The sequence below is a fragment of the Vigna unguiculata genome, chromosome 9 (genome assembly GCF_004118075.2).
Source record: "Vigna unguiculata cultivar IT97K-499-35 chromosome 9, ASM411807v1, whole genome shotgun sequence".
In the NCBI taxonomy this organism is placed as follows: domain Eukaryota; kingdom Viridiplantae; phylum Streptophyta; class Magnoliopsida; order Fabales; family Fabaceae; genus Vigna; species Vigna unguiculata.
The window spans coordinates 18,441,415-18,464,284 of NC_040287.1; the positions used below are offsets into that span (position 1 = coordinate 18,441,415).

A 22,870-nucleotide genomic window follows, 5' to 3' on the forward strand; every position below is an offset into this window, starting at 1 on the left:
TTGAATATGGTGTGAGTTGATTAAAAAAACTAAGTGAAATCCCCACTGGACATTAAGATAGCATGCTATCTAGATGTGAAGGTTTCTTTCACAAAGCTCAAGAGAAGAAGATGATGGATTGATTCAAACAAAAAGGAAATGGAAAACACATAAACCATAGAAAACCAAGAACAATTAAAGGAAGAAGAAAAGATAAAATGGAAAGAAAAGAAATGGTAAAAATGTGAGAAGCACGCCACTACAAGGCTAGGCTAGAAGCCATGGCAACCTTGAAGATGAGTAGATGTGTGCCGCCACTTGCTATGCAAGATAAGGCTTAAAAGTATTCACTCCCAAGGGAGGAAACTCTCACAAATGGTTGAGACACAAGAGTGTTTTTACTTCAAAATGTTCAACCCTTTTACATGTCTAGGAGCACCCCTTATATAGAAGAGTTTAGGGGCCTCTAAGCAAATAAAAGATACCTAAGGATGTCTCTACAAAAACCTAACCTTAGCTTCTAGAAACTAGGTCAAATAAGGTTACAAAAATGAGAGACAAAAGAGCCAACTATGGTGTGTGCAAGGCTAATTTCGTTCTAGCACAAAAGGAGACAAAGAATGTGTCTCATATGTCTCCAAAAAGTGGCCAAAGTGTGCTAAAAACAAAGGAGACCAAAGGTACATAGGTACACTTGCTTCATGCCTTTTACTTTATGCTTTATGTCTTTGCTTTACTCTCTCCTCCACATCATTTATGCTCCCCAATCACCATGCGCCACCTAGCATTGCTTTCTTACTCCTAATTAACCTACAAAGCAAATAAACATAGATTAGCATGTTGGCTTAAGTCAAGTCAACTATAGTCAACAAGTCAAACCTAGTCAAAGGTCAACAAGTCAACTAAAGTTGATTCAACTAAGTCAACTTAGGGAATCAAAAATAACAAACACAAATGAAAGGGATGAAGGATTAGTGAACTTCCTTTCCAAACATGCTTAGTCTTCTTAAGCATGTGCCTTCATCCTTGGTTGGGGTCAATCCTTCATCATCCTCCCCTTCTTGGAGAGAATTTGACCACAAATTCTTTAAGCCTTTGTAGATGGAGCTTGACTTGATTTGGGGGAGGTTTTGCGCCTCCCTTTTCTGAGCTCTTGTTCCATCTTTTCTAAGGGTACTACCCCTAGCTTTGGTTAGGCCATTCCTCTTTTCTAGACCACTTTTCTTCTCATGCTTGCGCATTGGGTCTTCCTTTTGAGCCTTGCAAGAGAAGAAAGAATAGTGATGTCCATCTTGCTTTGAAAATCTTTTTTTAGAGGCAAGTAACACTTTGGAGGTAACTTGCTCTTTTTCTTTTTCATCTTTTCTCTTATCTTTCACTTTATTTTTGTCCTCATTTGCTTGATTGGGTGAGAGAGGTAGGAGTGTGAACTTCTTGCCTTGGAAGGAGAAAACATAGGTGTTAGCATGGCCATCATAAAAGACTTTTCTATCAAATTCCCATGGCCTACCTAACAAAATATGAGTTTCTTCCATAGGCACAACATCACATAACACCTCATCTTTAAAATTTCCAATTGAAAAGTTAATGAGGACTTGTTGAATTACTTTAATGTCTTCTTTCTTAAGCCATGATAGCTTGTAGGGCTTGGCATGAGGGATAGTTTTCAAGCCAAGCTTGTCCACAACCCTTGTGCTAGCCACATTTACACAACTTCCATTATCTATGAGGAGGGGACATAGTTTGTCTTTGATATGACACCTTGAATGAAAAAGGTTTTGTCTTTGAGAAGGGTCAATTTTCTTGGAAACTTGTCTTAGTTGGTGCCTTATCATTAACAATCCACCTTCAAGGGGTTTAATCCTTTCACTTGAAGAAGAAGTGTGGGAAGAATTACTTTTGGGGGAAGGGGGAGAAGAATGTTCACTCTCTACTTCTTTTTTAAGGTTTAAGGCCATGGTTCTTTTGGTGGGACAATTTGAAGCTATGTGCCCATATCCCAAACACTTAAAACATATTATGGAACTTGTCCTTGTACCTTGAGAAGAATTATGAGTTTCATTAGAAGGCCTAGACGAATTAGTCCTAGGAGGTGGGTCTTTGAAACTCTTGAGTGGTGATTTATCATGTTTTCTTTCTTTATCTTTCCAAGTACTAGAATAGTAGTCATTGTATGAACCACTCCTCTTGGCCTCTTTTTTCTTTTGCAATTGAGTTTCAACTTTGATGGCCAAATGTAAAACTTTGTCAAGAGAGGAGTACTCATATAACTCTACTAAATCTTGTATGTCCCTCCTTAACCCACTCACAAATCTAGCTACCTTTTCCTCTTCACTTTCAAATTGGAGTCCTACTTTTAGAAGCATGGACTCCATTAACTTGTAATATTCATCCACACACATGGACTCTTGTTGAAGCCTTTGGAGCTTCAAAAGAGTCTCCCTCCTATAGTAGGAAGGAACAAATCTAGCGCGCATCAAATTTTTAAGGTCCCTCCAAGAAGTCGCGAGTGACTCTTGGTTAATATTGTCTATACATAATTGATGTCACCAAGTCATGGCATAATCCTCAAACTCTAAGACTACCAAATCTACTTGCTTTTGATGACTATCTACATGAATGACAAATGACTGATTTGAAAAATTAATGCAAATATTAGTTGGTTGTAATTTATTATATATATTTAAGTAATTAATTTATTTAATTATAGTATATTGATATTAGGTTAAAATACACCGTTGGTCCTCATTTTTGTCGCAAAATCTCAATTTGGTCCTCGTATTTTTATTAGTCTCAATTAAGTCCTCATTTTTGTAAATTAGTATCAATTAGGTCCTTTCCGTTAATAGAGGACTAACACCGTTAAGTAGGTGTCACATGTTAGCTCCTCGTTTTTTTTTAATTTTTTTAATTTTTTTTAATTTTTTTAATTTTTTTTTAATTTTTTAATTTTTTAAAAAAATAATTCTTTTTAAAAAATTTTGTCATGTGTCAGGTTTGTAGTGTGTCACATGTCAATCTAATATGGTAACACGTGTCAAATTATTGTATGAATATCAATTTAGTCCTCATTTTTGTTAACTTGATTTGATTTCAGTCCCAATTTTTTTTAAAAAAAATGTAATTTCATGTGCTCTAAATTTAGAACAAATTTAATTTTTTTATAAATGTAATGATGATACTTTTATTACAAGTGATATTTCTATTACATATTTTTAACAATATTTAATTTATTTAAATATATTTTACATTAAACTTTATTTTAAAATTATAAATATATTGATTAATAAATTTATATTCAAAATATTTGTATAATATTCAATATCAACAATATTTTAGAGTTGGCTTAAAAATAACAATTTTATAAATTCAAATGTAAAATTTTGAAAATAATTTTATAACAAATTAAAATAAATATATTTAAAATTTTAATATTAAATACAATTAATATTATTAAAATATTTAATAAAAATATCAATTTTAATAAAAATAATCATAACATTATATAAAAGTAAAATTTGGTCTAAATTTAGAGTGCCTGAAATGGAATCAAATAACAATTGGTCATGTATGTATATCTCTTCCATAGATTATATAAATATATGTATATATAGATATATATTATATATATATATATATAATATATTATATATATTATATATATTAGATATATTATATATATTATATATTATATATTTATATACTATATTATATATATTTATATATTATATATTATATATATTATATGTATATATTTTATATTATATGTATCTATATATTATATGTATATATGTATATATTATATATATATATATATATATATTATATATATATATATATAATATTAAAAAATAAAAACTCAAACTATTCAATTTAATTTATAATTGTATATTTTAGTTTGTTGCTATCATCTTGTGTTGTTTTCGAACTTCACATTATTTGATCATTTTTATGGTTCTAATTTTTATCTTTTATCTTTTTCCTTCACTTTCACTTCATATTTTATTTTGTTTTAAAGTTATGCTATTTGACATTTTTGGTTGTTTGTTTATATAGTTAATGTTTGTGGTGATTACAGAACAAAATGAATTCTGAAACCGTAGATGATTAACGTGTTAATGATAATTTGAATGGTCTGACACTCATTTTAACACAAAATGGTTGCATAGTTTTGAACTAACACGTAACATTATTGTTAGTACTGTAAAATTATTTTAATTATTTAATGCTTAATCTTTTAATATTATTAGTTAACATTATTTTTTTCTTGTTTTATTGTAGATGAGGATAAAGAAGATGTTTCAAGAGATGAAAATGTTGTGGATTTATCCATTGAAGACTCTAATACTATAGTTTGATAAGTGACAAGAATGATTTGATGTTAGATAGTAATTTATGTTTTTGTGATTTTGGTTTGTATTTGGAGTTTAACATAATTTGAGATTTTATTTGGATTGTATTGAAGTTTATTTAGATTTTAATCCGAATTATAATTTAGTTTTCTTGGAATTGAAGATAAAAAATTGTGTGTTTTTTTCTTTGTGAGCCAATCTGTTTAACCCGTCAACCCGTGGTGGGTCGGGTCAGATTCTAATTTTGTTGGCTCGCTAATAAGTGAGTCGGATTGGGTTGACCCACTAAGTGGTCAACCCGTTACGAACCGAGTCGGGTTGGGTCGGATAACCCGTTTTGACAACTCTATGTTTCGGTGTTTTTCAAAACGGATAACGACATCCATTTTAGTTTTCTTTGTTCAATAGCATCTATTTTGATGGGAAAAGTCATCACTTTGAGCGACACTTCACCACCTCTACCCTCATCCCTCGTCGCCAGCAGCACCTTCCTCTCCTTAAAAGCAGTCTCCCCTTTGACTATTCCGCCTCTCCTAAGGCTCACCCAGTCGTCGCCAACACCGTTGAGGACGTGCGTTACCCCTTCCTCTTCTCCCTCTCCGATTTCGGAACCCTCCCCGACAAGCCTCATAAGAATATCGTTAGGATGCTCAAAGGGAAGCCCTTTCGCAAGCCTGACATCTCCGTCACCATCTAGGACCTGCTCAAGAAGGCCAAGAGCGAGGGCAAGGATGGGTTGGTCGTCGACGTCGGTGCCAACGTGGGTATGGCCACCTTCGCCGCCTCTGCCATGGGGTTTCAGGTTGTGGCGTCCCTATGAATGCACCACCGCAAACCCCACCATGACTCTCGACGCAACTTCTTCACCAACGCAGTAGCACCACCTTATCGACCTGATACACCGGGAGCTGGTTATAGCTGAATATAGTGTTGGACACTGTTGTATCAACCACCGCGGTTGTTAGATTCACTTGGTTCCTGGAGGTGGTGACATTCAGAGGGTACTAAAGGTCAGGTTGGGAGTTCGATACCCATTGACAACAACTTGCCTTGCGAAGTGGGGGGACACTTGGGGCGAGGGGTTGGGGTGTATTGGGCTGCAGACCTGACATGGCACTGGGGTGGGCTAGTGGATGTTACAAAAAAGTGGTGAACCAGAAGATGCTACTAGTTGTGCTGCAGCAGCACAACTGGTAGCATCTTCTGGTTCGCCAGGGTGTTAAAGGTCAGGTTGAGAGTTCGATACCCACTGACAACAACCTGCCTTGCGAAGTGGGGGGACACTTGGGGCGAGGGCACAACTAGTAACATCTCTCTTGTTGAGAGGGTGTTAAAGGTCAGGTTGGGAGTTCGATACCCACTGACAACAACCTGCCTTGCGAAGTGGGGGGACACTTGGGGCGAGGGGTTGGAGTGTATTGGGCTGCAGACCTGACAGGCCCTCTTGTTGAGAGGGATGTTACAGTAGATGAGGAATAAGAAACCAAAAGCCACATGCACGTGTATAATTAAGCCACGAGTAGGAGAACCAAGATATTACAAATAAATGCGCTTGAAGCTTGACTACCGTCTTGATTCTGTTATATATTCGTACATATATATTCCTCCCATCCAAAACACTAACATTTTACTCCCAGACAATAATACAGTCGCGTGAAACCGCTGCTAACAACATATTCTCAGCTCATGGAATGTGAGAACTGCCCTAGTAGAAAAGGGTAGCACAACCCCATTTTCCAGCAAAAGAAACAAACAAGGCGCACCCTAAAACTTAAAGTCCTTCTTCTTTGACTTGTCCTCCTTTTCTTGCATATTTCTCTTTCTCTTCTTTTCGTTCTACACCAGACAACATTAGCTATAAGTCACACAGGCAAAGTATAAAATCTAGTACATGATTTGTAGGGTGAAAATGTAACACACCTCTACAACCATATCACTGAAATCTTCATGCTGACTACGTAACCTCTCCTCTTCCCTTGCTTCTTCGTACCTGTATCCAGTAGATGTAAGAATCACTTCCTCAAATCACACACCGGATGTCCACATCCGCACTTCAAACGACACCTTTTTTTGTTTGTTTGTTTCTTCTTCGTTTTCTCTCAACAAGCACCACTTCCTCTTTCTCTCTCTCTTGCTGTTGAATCCACCTTCCTTCTCTCTCTTATCTTCTGTTGTTTGTTGCTGCATCATTTTCTTTCATTCTAATCCTAACTGTTCAGTTAGACACAAAACAAATTCACTCACATTTTTTTGGCTCTTTCCCATGGAAGCATAGGGGAATCCGCAACAAATTAAAAGAAAAAAAATTAAGGAAATGAATGTCGACATCCGTAATACAAAGAAAAGCCAAAAAAATTAACGAAACGAATGTCGACATCTGTCTCACATTTTTCCCGAAACGGATGTCGACATCAGCAATACAAAAAAAGAAAAAAAATTAACGAAACGGTTGTCGACATTCGTTTCATATTTTCCTGAAACGGATGTCGACATCTGTTTCATATTTTCCTGAAACGAATGTCGACATCCGCAATACAGAAAAAAAAATGAAATGGATGTCGACATACGTTTCACAATTTCCTGAAACGGATGTTGTTCCTGTAGAGAACAATAAGATCAGTTAGGCACAAGTGTCACCTTATCCATATAGTCCGCTATCTCCTCGGTTGGCCTTTTCCCATTTGGCATATATCGGCTCAGACCCGGGAGGGGTTACCTGCAGAAGGTACTCCGAAGCTTAAGTAAGCCAAAAGCTCTCAAAAAGTCAAATCAGGTGATTAATGAAGTAATGAATGTGTACCGTTAATTTGTGGGGTCCATGTATATTTATAGATTATTAATTATGTTTGCCCATTCCATGGGCTCGACCCTAGTTTGGGCCATAGGTGGGCCTAGGCCTTGGCCCAGGCCCTTAGTCTCGACCATTGGGAGCTCATTGGATATTAGGGGGCTTTGATTTCACTGAGTATCTTAAGGTGGTCGGCATAAACCGACTACTCCCTTTGGCGGCTTGTACTGTTATTGCTTATATGCTGTCCTAGGTGGGTTATTCCTTTTAGCGTTTTATGTTACCGATTCAGGCCGGTTAGGCTTAGGTCAGCATAGGTCGGTTACCTGAATGATTTTGCGTGTAGGTATGGTGATCGTTTATTATTATTACTTGGTTAAATTGGCTCGGTGTGGTACAAATGTCGACATTCGTTTCACATTTTTCTAAAACGGATTTTGACATCCGCAATGTATACAAAACTAAATTTCAATACTAAACATTCCAGTGATAACGAATAATACAATGATAACAACAATGGAATGGAATATGATTAAAATGGGAATGAATACTTACTTGGAAGAGAAGGTTGAATCATTATGGGAGGTTGAATCAGAGAGGACAATGAGACCACTAGAGAGTGAATCAGAGAGACAGTGAGTAGAGGGACTGAAGAAAAATGTTGGGACGAAATGGAGAGATTGAAACGAAACGGAGAGAGTGAAGAAAACAAAAGGTGGGAGGAAAGTTGGGGGTACAGCTGAAGCATAGAAAAGAAAGAACATTATTGGTAGCGCGTAGTAAATTTTGGTTTGATTATTTTCAACAACCAACGTCAGGTAAATTTCTGAGGTACAAAACCATAATTGTTGGGGGTACAGGAGAAACGTTGGGGTGCAAGGAGAAGCCCCCAATAACAATGGGTTGCACACACCCCTTCGACCCAAAATGTGATGACGCTAACGCTAGAAGGAGATTATGTTCTCTTCCCCAATTAATAAAGACGTTGATGCTCATGGGTTGATTTAGAAAGCTTAGCACACAAAGACTATCGTTGAAGGAAGCAAGTTGGTGGATAGCCCATGCGTGAAGGATTATGATGCTTTCAAGATAATGGGCTTTACATGTTGTTGGCTCAAAGAAAAGAAATGCATGTTGGGCTTTTTCAGAGATAACATTGGCTCCTTGGCACAAACTGAAACATGGTTGACGTGGGATTTAGTATGGGTTGGAAGCCTTGATGCAAAACCTACTAGCAGCTTGATGCTTATTGGGTTGCACATTAGAAAGGACCAAATATTATGTTGATTCAACATTAAGACGATAATAATGGCCAAAAATTTTAAGGCCCAAAACAACTATTTATTTAATTAAAAACAATATAAAGAGAATGGATATGGCCATTAGCCCAAACTATAAGGTTTTGGGGTGATTTCTATCAAATCTTCTACTTTGAAATGGTCATTGAAAACTCTTACATAAGACTCTTTCCTGGGAATGGTCAAATTCATATATTAAGAACTCTCCGTAGGAATGGTTACTGATTTCTGTCTTTCTCTCTCTATAACACTTTATCCTTTGGAATGATCAAATCTGTTTTTCTTTTGAATTGTGTCCCTCTTTATGGAATTGGTCATTATGTTCATTTGGGATTAATGATTAATTACTTCTTTTCTTTAATTTTTTACTTTGGAACCCAAATGAAATTAGTATTTCTTTGTTTACTTATATTTTACTATGATAATATCAAAAAGTTAAATTTTCACATTATTTAGTAAAATATAAGTAAAGAGCGACAATTGTCAACACCCAAATTCGTCTAAGGAAATAAATTTTCTTCATCAAAAAATAAAGATATTTAAATAATTTTTTATAATATATAAACAATATATATATATATATAGAAATAGAAATAGAAATAAAATTAGAAATTAAAAAAACATATAATAAATAAAATTATGAAGTTATATAGCTGGTTCTACTTTTCTTCCTCTTCACACCCTTATTTTTTCTTGTACCCCCATTTACCACACCTAAAAATCTTCTCCAATATCAATCTGCCACTAGAGATAGCAAATAAATTCGTACTCGTGGATATCTTCCGAACTCGTCCTCATTTTGACGAGAAATTCCCACATTGACTGGATATGAGTAATACCCGAAGTTTTCAACTGGAGATGAGAATGGAGATATACATATCCTCACCCAAAGATCCATCCCCGTTTAAATTACTAAAATATATATAATTTGTTAGATAATCTAATATATATATATATATATATATATATTGATGAAGGATTGACCCCAACCAAGGATGAAGGCACATGCTTAAGAAGACTAAGCATGTTTAGAAAGGAAGTTCACTAATCCTTCATCCCTTTCATTTGTGTTTGTTATTTTTGATTCCCTAAGTTGACTTAGTTGAATCAACTTTAGTTGACTTGTTGACCTTTGACTAGGTTTGACTTGTTGACTATAGTTGACTTGACTTAAGCCAACATGCTAATCTATGTTTATTTGCTTTGTAGGTTAATTAGGAGTAAGAAAGCAATGCTAGGTGGCGCATGGTGATTGGGCAGCATAAATGATGTGGAGGAGAGAGTAAAGCAAAGGCATAAAGCATAAAGTAAAAGGCATGAAGCAAGTGTACCTATGTACCTTTGGTCTCCTTTGTTTTTAGCACACTTTGACCACTTTTTGGAGACATATGAGACACATTCTTTGTCTCCTTTTGTCCTAGAACAAAATTAGCCTTGTACACACCATAGTTAGCTCTTTTGTCTCTCATTTTTGTAACCTTATTTGACCTAGTTTCTAGAAGCTAGGGTTAGGTTTTTGTAGAGACATCCTTAGGTATCTTTTATTTGCTTAGAGACCCCTAAACTCTTCTATATAAGGGGTGCTTCTAGACATGTAAAAGGGTTGAAAATTTTGAAGTAAAAACACTCTTGTGTCTCAACCATTTGTGAGAGTTTCCTCCCTTGGGAGTGAATACTTTTAAGCCTTATCTTGCATAGCAAGTGGCGGCACACATCCACTCATCTTCAAGGTTGCCATGGTTTCTAGCCTAGCCTTGTAGTGGCGTGCTTCTCACATTTTTACCTTTTCTTTCCTTTCCATTTTATGTTTTCTTCTTCCTTTAATTGTTCTTGGTTTTCTATGGTTTATGTGCTTTCCATTTCCTTTTTGTTTTGAATCAATCCATCATCTTCTTCTCTTGAGCTTTGTGAAAGGAACCTTCACATCTAGATAGCTTGCTATCTTAATGTCCAGTGGGGATTTTACTTAGCTTTCTTAATCAACTCACACCATATTCAATAATATTAAAAAGGAACAAGATAATCCTTCATCATATATATATATATATATATATATATATATATAAAACCTATTTCTTACTATCTCAATTGTGTGGTTTGTTTTTCAAGATTTAATCTTTAAGGTAACTTTTCTTCTTCTTATTACACAATTTTTTTCTTTTATACGTGGTTATGTTCAAATATGTGTTTCCCAATTTCATTTTATCAAATAATTTTTAGGTCACGCATTTGATTATCTTTACTCCTTATAATATATATATATATATATATATATATATATATATATATATATGTTGGTATCGCGGAGCGGAATGTTTGAGCGTACGGACAAAACCAAGAGGGGGGTTAATTGGGTTCTTAATAAAATTAATACTTTAAAATTTTTCCAAAATTTATCAATTAAATCAATAATTAATTTCGTTAAACACAATAAGAGATGAAGTAAGGAGATAGAGAAGAAGATTGAACACAAGTATTTATACTAGTTTAGATCAAAAGATCCTACGTCCAGTTGTTAATCTCTAAAAAACAAGATTAACTCAATCACTAAAATAAACCAAACTTACAATCAATGATAAGAAAGATTAGGGTTTAGAAAACACTTCTCTTGAATCACACAAGAGATGAAGACACTTCCCTTGAAATCCACAAGGGATGAAAACACCTTCCTTGAATCACACAAGGAATGAACACCTCCTTTGAATCCCACAAAGGATGATCGGCTTCTCCTAGCAACAGCAGCAACACTCAATCACTCAAGATCCCACTTGATGAAAGTTATCGCTCTACCCACACTAGGTTTTTCAAAGCCTTCCCACAGAGAGTTCTCAAGTACTCAAACTTCTCTAACTCTTGTGTATTTGATAATGAAAGCCTACTACTCTAGTTATAGAAGCCTATTTAGGAATTAGTTTAAGAATATGAAAAGTTAAGTCACAACTGCCATAGATAATCGATTATCATAAGTGATAATCAATTATCACAGAAACTTTTCTAAAACATTTTTCTCGCTGTGATAATCTATTATCAGTCAGGATAATCTATTATCAGCAGGTGATAATCGATTATCAGCAGTGATAATCGATTATTCCAGAGGCTTTTCTCAAAAATCAGTTTTAACTAAGATAATCAATTATCATTAAGAATAATCGATTATTCCAGTAAGTTTTGCAGATAAATAAAATTCTCTTGGTGCTCTACTACTTGGGTTTTTCCTTCTTGACTCTTGAATACTAATTTATTTATTTTATATAACATACACAAATTACAAGACCTAAACAACTAAACCCCTAAGTCTTCAATGTATCTCTTGAATCAAAGCATTCTTTTAAGTCTTCAACATTTTTCCATGCATCATTATCAAGTCTTCCATACTTCTTCATAAGTCATCATCATCATCAAAACTCCTTATTGGAGGAAGATGTTCATCTTCTTCTTTTTGTCAACAATCTCCCCCTTTTTGATGATGATCAAAAATTGATGAAGACTTGTGATATGTCCTGTTCTTAATAAATAACTTAAGAGAAAAGAGTAGTTAATCCAAATAAAAGATAATTAATTTTTCTCTCCTTTTTAAAACATAAGATACTACAAGATATCAATAAACATATATCTTCCCTTTAAATATGTACAACTTATCACAAGATAATAACACAAATATATCTCCCCCTTTTTGATCATAATCAAAAATGAATTCTTTAGACAACTCCCCCTAAATCAGATAACTTAAGTTCCCCTTAAAAATATTGTTTAAGATATAAAACTCCTCCTACATGTAATATTTCTCCTTTTTGATACAAAAATTTCAAGAACAAATACTCCCCCTTAATCAAAGACTCCCCCTAAATGAAAGAGAAATTCTAAAGATTAAAAAATATGGGTTTAAAGAAGGAAATGTTATATTAACAAAATGAACTCCAATGTTTAATTTGCATTTATGAAGTACCTAGTTGTTGCTCATGGTCTAAATTTTTGAAAAGCTCATTCAAACGGTAAAAAAATTGAAAATATGCGTCCTACTATGCAAGATAATCTATTATCAGCTTAAGATAATCGATTATTGGTTCATACCCATGAACAAAAATTTCCAGATTTGCTGATAATCGATTATTACCTGAGATAATTGATTACTGATAATCGATTATCACTTGAGATAATCGATTATCACAACAGAGTTTTTCGGAAAACACTGAAATTAATGATTTTTACCACTTTTTCACATATCTAATATTCTCAAACCCATTATAAAATCATATAACTCACCAGGATACCAAAAGTTTGATAAATATACTAGCTCTTGAACATCCAAAGGGACTTTATTGATTTTTTAAATAACCTGTGAGACAGAGAACAATAACATTTTGGTCCCCAATAAACTTCTTTGGGTCCTTTGAGGTTAGAGACATGTTACTTTATAATAGGAATCCAAGCACATCTTCCATTAGGGACATCAAAATGTTTGATTCTACATTTATTTGAAGTGTGCCCCTTTAGCATACAATAAAAACATGTTACACAATTTATATTCCTAGAATAAGGTTTACCTTTTTCTACCCATACCCTATGAGCTCTTTTATTCTTATTCTTAGGAGCTTGCTTGTTGTTACTTAAATTATTTTTCTTAAAATTAGGCTTTTTAACACTTTTAATTTCTAATGCATCTTCAAGTTGTTTTTCTAGAATATTTAAATCAAACATATAACTTTTACAAGATGCACATTCAATAATTTCAGTCTGTTTATTTTCTAAAATTGAAATTTTATTTTTCAAGACTTCTTCTTCTTCAAGAGATTTTTCAAATTTACTTTGTAAATCTTTAAAATCAGATTTTAACTTTTTATAAGCAGTATCCAATTTACTAGATTTAATAAGTAATTGTTGAAAAGCATCATACAAATCATCATAATCATTTTCATGGTAAGTAGAATTTACCTCACTGTCAGAATCATCATGATTAGCCATCAAACATAGATTTGCTTCTTTAGCTTCAGAATCACTAGAATTTGATGAGCTTGAGGCATTGTCTTCCCAAGCTATGTATGCTTTCTTTTTGAAGAATTTTCTACCCTTCTTTTCTTCACTTTTCTTTGAATTTGGGCAGTCAGCTTTGACGTGTCCAGATTCTCCACATCCATAGCATTTGAAATTTGAGGATGATCCTTGATTATCCTTCTTGTTGTTTTTGAATTGATTTTTACCTTTTGCCTTCATGAATTTTGTAAATTTCTTAATCATAAGACTAAGATTTTCATCATCATCCGAATCTTCTTCTTCCTTTTGTCGTTTGCCTTTAACCACTTCGGTTTTAAAGGCTATGTTCTTCTTTCTTCCAATATCTTCTTCATCATTTAATCTGCCTAGTTCAAGCTCATGTTCTCTCAGCTTTCCAAACAGAGCCGCCATCGTCATTGTCGCAAGATTTTGTGACTCCGTGATGGTTGTCACCTTAGGCTGCCAAGTCCTGTTCAAGGATTTAAGAACTTTTATATTTAATTCATCAGTGTCAAAAGTTGTACCTAGACCTTTGAGATGATTGACGATATGTGTGAATCGTTTCTGCACATCGTATATAGTTTCTCCTTGTTGCATCCTAAACATTTCGTATTCTTGGATCAAGGAGTTCTTGCGTGCTCTTTTCACATCGTCTGTTCCTTCATGGGTTACACGCAATATTTCCCACATTTCTTGTGCACTGGTGCAGACTGAGATCCTGTAAAACTCATCTAGGGTTAAGGCAGATGAAATTATATTTCTAACTTTTACATCATACTGGGCTCTTCTATTTTCGTCTATTGTCCATTGCGAGAATAGCTTTGGTTCCTGCACATCATTTACAATATTAACAGGAACAAATGGACCATTTAAAACACAATAAGAGATGAAGTAAGGAGATAGAGAAGAATATTGAACACAAGTATTTATACTGGTTCAGATCAAAAGATCCTACGTCCAGTTGTTAATCTCTAAAAAACGAGATTAACTCAATCACTAAAATAAACCAAACTTACAATCAATGATAAGAAAGATTAGGGTTTAGAAAACACCTCTCTTGAATCACACAAGAGATGAAGACACCTCCCTTGAAATCCACAAGGGATGAAAACACCTTCCTTGAATCACACAAGGAATGAACACCTCCTTTGAATCCCACAAAGGATGATTGACTTCTCCTAGCAACAGCAGCAGCACTCAATCACTCAAGATCCCACTTGATGAAAGTTATCGCTCTACCCACACTAGGTTTTTCAAAGCCTTCCCACAGAGAGTTCTCAAGTACTCAGACTTCTCTAACTCTTGTGTATTTGATAATGAAAGCCTACTACTCTATTTATAGAAGCCTATTTAGGAATTAGTTTAAGAATATGAAAAGTTAAGTCACAACTGCCATAGATAATCGATTATCATAAGTGATAATCGATTATCACAGAAACTTTTCTAAAAACATTTTTCTCGCTTTGATAATCTATTATCAGTCAGGATAATCTATTATTAGCAGGTGATAATCGATTATCAGCAGTGATAATCGATTATTCCAGAGGCTTTTCTCAAAAATCAGTTTTAACTAAGATAATCGATTATCATTAAGAATAATCGATTATTCCAGTAAGTTTTGCAGATAAATAAAATTCTCTTGGTGCTCTACTACTTGGATTTTGCCTTCTTGACTCTTGACATACTAATTTAATTATTTTAAATAACATACACAAATTACAAGACCTAAACAAATAAACTCCTAAGTCTTTAATGTATCTCTTGAATCAAAACATTCTTTTAAGTCTTCAACATTTTTCTATGCATCATCATCAAGTCTTCCATACTTCTTCATAAGTCATCATTATCATCAAAACTCCTTATTGGAGGAAGATGTTCATCTTCTTCTTTTTGTCAACAATATATATATATATATATATATATATATATATATATATATATATATATATATATATATATATATATATTTCATAAGAATGTTTGACTCTTAATTTGTAGCTCTTCTTTTTGTTAACCATGACGCCAATGAATTTTTAAAGTTTATGGCAAAAAAGAAAAAAATCTAGAACTACAGTTATGAGAACAAAGTTGGATTATTACTTGGAAGAAGATGATTTGCCAATTACACAAGAATTTGATATCCTATCATGATGGGAAACAAATGGGTTAAAGTTTTCAACCTTTAAGCAATTGCAAGGGATGTTTTAGGTATTCCAATAACAATTGTAGCTTCTGAATCTGCTTTTAGCAGTGGTAAGATATTAACTTCTTACTGTAGTCGATTTCATCATATTACTATAAATGCTTTGATGTGTACAAGAAGCTGGATATGAAACTCAAACTATCTAGGTAAGTTACTCAAATTTATTAGTATTTATTGTTTGTATTTTTTTTTATGAATTCTCATTTAATATTCTACATTTGGTGTTTGTAGGTGTTAAAAAATTAAAAGAAAAAAATGTTCTCATGAGTGGAAATGAATCTGATGAAGAAAGTACATTATAGTAATTAAAATTTTCAATTTCAATTATTATATCATATCTAATTTTTCATTTTTTTTCTATGTGTAGGTGGATCGAATGCAAATAAAACCACTGATCATTTGTAAAATTAATAAATATTTTGCTTATTATAAACTTTTAGTAATGTGTAATTGTTTAGTTTTTATATAATTATTTGAATTTTCTCTATTTGGTATTTGATACTTTAATTTGAGATTTATATTACTATAATATTTTTCTTAAAATTTGACATCATGAAAAGAAAAAAGAGTATGTTATTTTAATATTGAATATTTTGATAGTATCATGATTTCTTTGGTGTGATTTTTAAAAATATTCAATTGATATTTGGAACAGTAAAAAAAGGATATGAGTATGAGTACAAAAATATACCCGTTACTTTGTGGAAATGATGATGAGTCAAAAGTTATATATTCGTTGAGATGAGAATGAATTTTTATTATGTGAATAAAAATGAGAATATGATACTCGTACCCGTCCGTTGCTATTCCTACCTCCCATGTGGCACCCATATCCTCCTTCCTTTAACAAAATTATGACCCTCTTTTGTCACGTGTTACTACAATCACACGACACATGTACGTGCCAATTTTATCTCATTCAACTTCACTCACACTTCTTTTTTCACATGTTTAATCCTTTGCAGATTACCGTACTCATCCATGATACCCTTCATTCCTCACTTAGATTTTAGACAAATTTTATACAAACGTCAGTCTCATTTTTTACATATTACTTCTTACAATTTTCTCCCATCCTCTGTTGGCACATGGCATTCACATTCTTTGACCCACATTTTCATGCATGAGCATTCTTTTTGAAAGGGATAATGATATTTTAACCTACTATTTTTGACTTACTTTTAATCCATTGTTCTAATCATTATTAGATCATCACATCACATCATTAAAAAAAAATCAAAATAGATGATTGAAATAATAGATTAAAAATGGGTCAAAAAAAATGGGTTAAAATATTATTATTTATGATAGAATCATCTTCTAAAGGTTATCCTATTTTTACTCGATGATATATAAACTGATGTGAAAAGGATAATAATACTTTAACTCACTTTTTTTTATCTACTTTTAACCTATCATTTTAATCACTATTAAATTATCACATCACTAAAAAAACCAAAATAAATAATTTAACAATAATTAAAATAATAAATTAAAAGTAAGTTAAAATATCATTATCCATATAAATATTTGGAATTAAGTTTTGAAATAAAAAATTCGCTGCTCACATGACATTCAGTGAAATGCTGGAATTGAAAATGGGTCAGGGTACGTGATTTATTTTGAAAGAAAAAATAGTTTTGGTTCCATTGGCTCCTTGACCGAAACACTCACCTCCTTCCTAGCTCTGTCTCTCGCTCTAACGAAAACTAGGTTTAGCTTCCGATCAAAGGAAACCGCTTCTCCCTTCCCCTCACCATCATCTTCTACATCTATACACACAAGAATGCAGAGGCGGAGCAGGGGACTTAGCCCTAGCCCCTTTCACCATGGATCAGTTGTCGCCTCGACGCCATTTGCTAGAGCCTCTGTCATCCTCCGGTACTGACACTGTCAATAGCGGCTTCTTCAGATAAGTGGCATTTCTGATGCATTTTTCCTTTGTATTCCTTTGTAGTGTGTGTCTTCTATGGTCGCTGTTGTTGTTGGTTCTTCCAACCCATTTATCCGAAAGTTGGTTTCTCTTGATGGTGGGTAATGCTTCGTAGCAGGTTAGGGTGAAATTTTTGGAATTTCTGATTTAGGGTTTCATGCCATTTTTTTAAATTTCTGGTTTTATTTTTATTTTCTGCAAAACTTTAGGGGTATTGTCTTTATTGCGAGTTAAATTTGCTCCTCCGTTACTCTCTAAGTGTTGTTTGTTAAATGAAGCAAGCCCTTGTGCTCAATCACTGCTCCTCCGTTTAAGGCAGCAGAAGCACCATCAAACCCGTTGAAGAGAAACTTTTGACACTTTGCAGTGTTTGTGACCAGAAGAAGGGTCAAAAGACAAATAGCAAGCACAAGCACAAGTGTTCTGGTTTTCGCCATCACGAGGCAGAGCACCCAAAAAAAACTGTACACACATGTTCAATCATATTGTTTGTATAAATCATTAAGTAAACTCAAATTAATAGTGTGTTCTGCTGTGATATGTTATTCAAGAGTGTGTGGATTGTAAAGTAAAACTTGGTTATTACTTGTTTGATTGATTTCTCTCACATGTTTGATATTCACCGTAGATTATGACTTAACGCAGCTTTACCATTTTGAATATCCCATTTCCACATCATTTTTTTATTAGCTTTATACAATTTATTTTATGTGTTGGTATCTCCTATTATGGTCCTTTTCCCATGAAATTGTTTTTTTTTACAACTTTTGTGGATGAGAAATTTATCTCTTGTTTTCTTAATTTTTAAATTATAGTGATATTGAAATAATATAATGGAAAGTTGATTAGGTTAATATCATAATTTATAATTTGATATGCAAGAGTTTGATAGTGGATTATATATGTTTCAGAGTATCAGATATAATTAAATATGGAGCATCTCAAACTCAGCAAAGAAAGTTGTCATTTTTTGGGACTTGTCTTCTGGTTTAAGCAACACAATGAAAGTCAGAACATGCAGGTATCCTAACGTAAAGTAATATAGTGGTGTACTTAGGTTTAGCTTTACACCAATTTTACTTGCTTGCCAAAATCAGAAACCGACTTATAATTGATATATTTATGGGTTGGAGTTGAAGTACAAACAAGTCAGCATAGGCATCATTACATGGTTTTTCAAAAATTTGGGAATATCAAATTTAAATGGAATTACTTATTTATGAGGTTAAGTTGTGTTTTGATTTAAGATTTCAATCATTATTTTTTTATTATGGTATTTTTAATATGGATAGTAAATATCTTTGACAAAATGTAATACTATTCAAATAATATGATTGGGCAAGAAATTACTTTTTGGAGTATTTAGTACTATTGTATATCCAAAAGATTTGAACAATTCTGGACAAGATAGTTGATACGTTTTCCATATTAATTAATTTATAAGCTTAGTGATATTTATAACTCATTTTATCTCTTGATATCATATTATAATTTCTGGATTTTTATTAAGTTGATTTAATTCAAACCAAGGAAATTTAATTATAATAATCTAATTATACACACATGTGTATAGTTCTTTTTATTTTATGAAATAACTTATAGAGTAAACTCATTGGTGAAATTACCGTAGCATGTAATTATGAAAAGTGCCTTGTAATGTGTATTGTCCAATCTAAATATAGTTGTTTTTCTTTACAACTTCCATGGATAAGAACTTTATCTCTTGTTTTCCTTAATTTTTAAAATATAGTGATAGAGCTTTCTGAATGAGATAAAAGAACTTACAAGAGTGAGGCACCTCAACATAATAAACCTTTATGGGTTATGTTATTGTAGGGGACAAATGTTCTTGGTTTATGAATATATAGAAGGAGGAAGTGATACAACTCGGTTGAATTCAAAGTAAGAATAATTCAAGCCTCACATGTGGCCTTCACTTTGGCATATGTATGTTCTCATAAATGTTGTATAGGTGTTCTATAGTAATACACATTGTCATAAAGTTTATATTTAATGTAATGAACAAATGAATCATAAATGCTAGGTTAGTAATTTAGTTAGTATGACTACTAAAAAATGTGAGCTATTATAGTTATTGCTCCCTGATTGTATGAATGTGGCTTAAATAGTAGGGATCAATTATAATTGGAGAAGAGGATGAGACAATAGCTAAAGATGGATAATGCAAGATACATATGATTCTGATGCTCTCCCAATAAATTCATTACCTCACTTTCAATACCTTTCCTGCACTTTAATTCTCTCTCACGTTTCTCACATTACAATCAAGCCAACACAAACAACCTACTTTTACTACTACTTTCTTCATTACTCAATTCACGGTTTGTCATGACACATGTAGAATTTAGGCTTAAATACTTTTTTTATCTTATTTTCATAGTGTTTATTGCGGATGGTCCTCATTTTTACCGAATGTTTAAAATGGTTCTTATTTTTGCAATTCGTGTTTTATTTAATCCTGTTTTTGTGACATTGTTTAAATGAGTAACAGAGCACTGCACATGTGACACTGTTTGTATTACGTTGCATTGGGGTATGTTATGTGTACTGTACAAGTGTGATAATTAGATATTTGGGGATAAATAGTTGAGTTAGGGTTTTGGTGAGGAATGTTTGGACAGTTTGTGAGTTTTGGCAATCTTGTTCTTCCATTCCCAATTGGTGTTGCTGCAATCTTCTTCCTGCAATCCCATTATATAGGTATGCCACGGTCCCAATCTTCTTCTTTTACCTCTGGTTGTAATCGTTGGAGGCAACCATGTTGTAGCACTTCGTGCACTGGTGGTTCAACGAGAAATGAATTAACCCCGATTTGTAGTTGCAGAGAGATGACAACTTTGAGCATGACAAGAACTCCAAAAAATATTGGTAGAAAATTTTGGGGTTGGTCCCAATTATAAGATGAGATTAACGTGTACAATCTGTTTTTTTTGTGTTAATAATAAATTCGTTTTAATTTTTAGTTTATTGATTTACAGAGTGGTGGTTCGAATAATGTGGGCTGCAACTTTTTCAAATGGTAGTGTGAAGAAGATGTTATTGAAAAGGATGTTATCATCATGACACAAAGGAAGCAAATTAATGATTTGGAGAAGTCATTGAAGGTTGCTGAGAAGAGGGTGCAATTAGTAATAGGGTTTACTTGTGTTGTTATTGTATTATTCGTACTGTTATTATGTGTAATCTTTTAAAGTCCAATCTGTTTTGTACTATTGTTAAATGAAGAAATGAATTAGTTTGATTATGTTGATATTAGTCCCAATCTGTTTAAAATGACATCTTAATCTGAGCATTGAAGTAAGTGATATTGATCTAAGCTTGGAAAAAATTAAATTGATCAAGTCTGGAAGAAGTTAAATTCATAACATTAATTCATCTTCATCAAAATGCAGTACATCAATGTTTGACAAAAGTGAAATTGAACGAAGTTTAAGCAAAGTTAAAATACATATAATTGCCTACATGACCTCCTCTAAAAATGCAGACGTTTGTAGCTGTTATCATGACTTCATCCTAATCTGTAATTTCATCCTAAATTGTTGAGATGGTTCATCTGGGGCTAGTAGTGGTGCTGTTTGACTCTCCACTTCAATCCTTGGTGGTTGAGTTGTTGGAGTTTCAGCAGTTGGTACATTCTCAACAGTTTCAACAGTTGGTGCATTCTCAGTATTGACATTGATGAAATTCATTGCTACAATAGCATGACAACAAGGGATAGCAGTCAGAAGCCATTTCCTCCAGCTACAATGTTGAGCATCCACATTCAATGTGTACTTATCTCCAACCATGGATATGTGTCTCACTTCAAATAGCTTTTCTCCTGACCAGCTGCAAATAACATTACAAATATCAGTACACCAACACTGACAACTGACAAACAAACCAACTAAAATAATACCCTACCGAACCCCACCTATAGACACAAACTACACAAAATCATGAAAGTAATTTAGAAACCATGCAGAACATCACAACAATCCAAGCACATACAAACTCCAAAATAGAATTACGAAAACCCTAACCCACGAGCAAACACAACCTAGAAAATCCTAAACCCACTTACCTCGTTGATGATGATGCACTGGAAAATTGAAATGAAGAGCGCGATTACAATCCAACGATGAAATGACAAGTATTAGCTGCTTCCTCTGCAAATCCGAGCTCAAGAAAGACGAAGATGAAGAAATCGCCTCCAACGATGAAGAGTGCGACTGCAATTCAACTCAAGCCCTAATTGCAGAATTTTCCCCAAATTGAAAAGTTAACGTTAATTAGCCACATGTACAATACACGTAATATACCCCAATGCAACGTAATACAAACAGTGCCACCTGTACAGTGCTCCGTTACTCCTTTAAACGGCATCCCAAAAAAGAACCAAATAAAACACGAATTGCGAAAATGAGGACCCTTTTAAACATTCTGTCAAAATAAGGACCATCCACAACAAACACTACGAAAATGAGGATGAAAAAGATATTTAAGCCTAGAATTTAAGACCAAGACATCTATATTTTCACTTATTTTATATTTTCCTTCTACGTGTTAATACCGGATATAAAACCTCAGTAAAACTCTTTCCATCAATATGGTTTCCTATCTTTTGTATAATTCATTTTATTTCATTTTAATCTGCTATGAAAATATTGACTCATTAATTTCTTTCATTGACTTATTTTATAGGAATGCATGAGTTACTAGCTACTTTGTTTTACATTCTTGAAGTTGATTTGAAGTGTCTCTCAGAAATTTATAAGCATTATGAAGATCAACAAATTTGATGTGTATTTTTTTATATTTGCATTGATATAAAATAAGAACTTTCAATATTTTGTATTTTTTTTTAGATATTTACATTGATGTAATTAGTGAATGAATCTACTTGCAATTTTAAATCATCAATGAAATTACGAATTCAATTTTTGATGTTTTATCTAAGAATTTTGTTTGAAGTATTGATTATACTTAATATAGTGTGACATTTACTCGGTGCTTCAAGACTTTGATTTATATATATTGTCACGTAAATTGTATATATGTTGGAGTTTGAAATAGAAATTGATGACAATAAACATTGATGTCAAACAACACTTTTTTGTGTGTGCAAAAAGTCTAAACAGAATTGATGTTAATGGTTTTTTGGCCACATAGAATGTCATTTGGTTTTTTTACATCACCGGTTGTAATTTGGATCCACATAAACCAACTAATTAATGTTAAAATAATCTAAGTGGAATTAACTTAAACAACAACTGCCTTTCGTGTTTCAAAGTTTTTGTACAAAAAAAATATCACATTGAAATA

At 33.1% G+C, this 22,870-nt stretch overlaps 1 long non-coding RNA gene across 5 annotated transcripts; it reads left to right on the forward strand.

Annotated features, from left to right (window-relative positions):
- Nucleotides 1-17,206: 17,206 nt before the first annotated feature.
- On the forward strand, nucleotides 17,207-20,696 carry LOC114162380. Of its 5 annotated transcripts, XR_003599190.1 has the most exons (4): nucleotides 17,209-18,009; nucleotides 18,457-18,566; nucleotides 19,382-19,447; nucleotides 20,545-20,696. It is a non-coding gene; the product is annotated as an uncharacterized LOC114162380 (long non-coding RNA). The 5 variants fall into 5 exon arrangements; XR_003599188.1 differs by having other exon boundaries at nucleotides 17,207-18,009; nucleotides 18,457-20,434; XR_003599189.1 differs by having other exon boundaries at nucleotides 17,207-18,009; nucleotides 18,457-19,447.
- Nucleotides 20,697-22,870: the final 2,174 nt, after the last annotated feature.